Source organism: Ruditapes philippinarum, unplaced genomic scaffold, assembly GCF_026571515.1.
Source record: "Ruditapes philippinarum isolate M1 unplaced genomic scaffold, ASM2657151v2 ctg1743_1_1_1_1, whole genome shotgun sequence".
Classification (NCBI taxonomy): Eukaryota; Metazoa; Mollusca; class Bivalvia; order Venerida; family Veneridae; genus Ruditapes; species Ruditapes philippinarum.
In genome coordinates this window covers 6,615-9,921 of record NW_026856541.1, presented here as the reverse complement: position 1 = coordinate 9,921, position 3,307 = coordinate 6,615, and positions in this window count along the sequence as shown.

The window sequence follows — 3,307 nt, the reverse complement described above, 5'->3', positions numbered from 1 at the left end:
GTATAAAGGTAAATTGTAAATGATTCATTATATTCCATATGCAAATCTCTTTTTTAGTTTGTCGTAATGCTAAAATGTAAAATAAAAGGTATGAAAATAAAATCAAGTTGTTGATGAATGTTCATCTCTTTACTTGTAAAACTTGTTTTCTTTGAACTCCAACATCCATTATTTTCTCGTCTGACAGATAGTTTAGTACTTTCTGTTGCTTTGTTTCCGCTTCTATAATTGCATTATACATTAATGTGTTTTGATATTTTATCTGCATATTGTCAGATCAAAGACTCTTTGAAAGAAAAATATCAAACAATTGCAAAGAGACGGAGTGAAGAGAATTTTATTAACTGTGATAAAATGCTAGTGTTACACAACGATAAACATATTGAGAAGACATAACCAGGAACTAATTTTCAAGGACAATAGTTCGCGTAAATCTTTTTGAATCAAACAAATTTGGCACTATTTATCGTCTGCAATCCTATGTTGAATTTATCAAATTTTATAACACAATTATCAACGTTGTGTGTGCCGTTTTGAGGTCGTAAGATGTCGCCCGTATATTCAATTATATATTATGCTATATTTCCGATTGAGCACGATATTATGGAATGATTATTTCCTTGTATTTAACAATTTTTGTTATGAGTATTTTCAGTTTAATTCCTACTTGATTACCCTTAAGTCTTACATTTGGTTTTGACATATTTATTTGAGCTCGAATGCGAAACAAGTTCTTGCAACTTATATTAAAAACTTTCGAGTCCTCTTACTGGAATCAACTAATACTGGTGTCATCTGAAGAAAAAAGGTCGTGACCTCAGTAGTGCTCAAACCCATGATATCTGGGTTTAGAGGCATGCATCTTAACCACTAGGCCACCGCTCCACTTTAATCTTACATTTGGGATAATTTGGCTGCTTATCTTATATCGTTTTGATATGTAGGCTTCATAACCTCTGATCCCCTTTCAAAATTTCTTATTATTTAGTTACGGTAATTGTATTTTCGTTAATGACACACGCATTGTTTACCTTTGGAACCGTACTGCGCTATCATTGAATAACACAAACGTGTTACAATTAAGATGTCATGATTGTAATCGTTTGAACACATCTACGTATATTTCTGAACTCGAAATTTTACCATTTAATGTTTAAAAGTAAAATTCTGCTTTAAGAGGTGCTAGGTAGCGTAAAAAAATCGGGTGTTGTCGATTTAACAAAACAGGTTATATATAAAGTACGCAAATATGTATGTTCAAGTAGGCATTGTGTTAACACAAATCATATTCACGTCATTCAGTAAGGTCGCCTGTTCTTATGTAACACTTATGTGGCAAAATATAGCCAAAACAAATCATTTGTATTATTTTCCCAGACTTTCACAAGATCAATTGCATATTTGTAAGCCTTTACATTTAAATTACATATTTTACTTTGTTTTCAAATTTCTCTGATTAAAGAGCAGAACTAGTAATCTAAGGATTGCTGACCGCGTGGGTTCAAACCCTGTCAGGGGCAAGCCGTTGTTTTCTTGAGCAAGAAACTTTACATTCATTGCTTAGTACTGGTTGGTTCCAGGAACGGATTCGAGAGTGTTTCAATAAGCTTAAAGCTTCCAACAGAATCGAACTAAAGTTAATTTGTATCAACCAAAGAGCAGAAAACGATACGTGCAATTAAACCGTTCTTAATTTAAATGTTAAATACAGTACAGACGTTTTATTCATGAAGGGGATTGTAACAGGGCTTGTCTGTATACAGTAATTAAATACAGTAAAATCGTTCTTAGTTTTGAATTAATATTACATAGACTCACGAAAGCGCAAAAATCCAACCTTTTTTATTTGTTAAGATTTTATTATATTTTAGTTTAACATAACGTTTCGCCCATTGGCCGGGTCAATGTTTATTGATAAAACTTATTAAAAAATGATTTTTACTGAAATTTTGATAAATATTATGTCACCAAATATGATTGCTAGAGCATGGTTGGCGGACTTTCAAAACTAAGAAATGGTTAAGTATTCAATTCCATTTAATATTTGATTCATGGCAATATGTCTTAATGTTTCTTAATATAATATCTGTATTTTGTCATATGAAAGAGCATTATTGAATTCATATATCAATATGTTGCAATGCAGCAGAACTCAAAATTATTATAAACAATGATTAATGACTAGCTGTCTAATATGATGAACATATTTACTAAATTATAAGAACATTCTTTTCTTTGATAAACTTGAAACCTTAAAGAATGCTCAACATGGAATATTATGTAAGTAACAGGCAAAACAGTAGGTGATTCTTACTGTTATTTTACTATTAAGTATTACTATCACCAATAATCTTTATGCTACTAAATGTATAATCGTAAAAGTTTCAAAGGTCAACTAAAACTCTTTTTAACAACGCTTTATCAAATTCTTAACACACATGCAAATGTTACATATCCTGTATGAAAAACAATACAACTGTGGAAAAAATGTTTACAGTCTTGTTTTATGGGAAAATGCAAATATTGCAAAGGTTTGTCATCTTGTCTGGGACAAATGTAAGGAATGGAAACACTTTACCATCTTGCTTTGGAAAAATATTAAGCTTTTGTTCTACATGTTTGGAGAACATTGACAGTTTATGCAATATTTTACATCAGTTATACACAATAATACAAAAACAAATAAGATATCAATGGTTTGACTTATTTTATTTTTCTTTAATTTATGTGTTGAGAAAGAATCACAACTGTTAGCTAAAACAACCACATTTATAATAATTATTTTAGAATGGTTAACTACATTATTACTGATTTCACACAAATGTATTAAACCAAAAACAATAAAAACAAAAACATATATTCTGACAAACCGAAAAGAAAATTAAAAGAAAACAAAAATGGCCGCCTCCAGTGGGACTTGAAGTAACACCCAAGTAAACTCTGGCACCTCATGGAAAAGTAATACTCTTCATAGACTAACGAGGTTCTGCAAATGCATCTTATATTATAGTCATTATTATTATAATCATGCATATGATATTTCAAACAATGCTACCCAAGCGTGTCAGACAGTGGCTTTTCAATTTCTTCGAGATATAAACATGAGCAAGACACCTGGCTCGCACCGGGGCTGGAAGGTGTTGCCCCAGGGTGTCTGACAATGGCTCTTCATTTTAAAATATAATATTTCAAACAATGCTACCCCAGGGTGTCACACAGTGGCTTTTCGATTTCTTCGAGATGTATACATGAGCAAGACACCCTGGTACCGTAGCGGCGCTGGAGGGGTACTGCCCCAGGGTGTCTG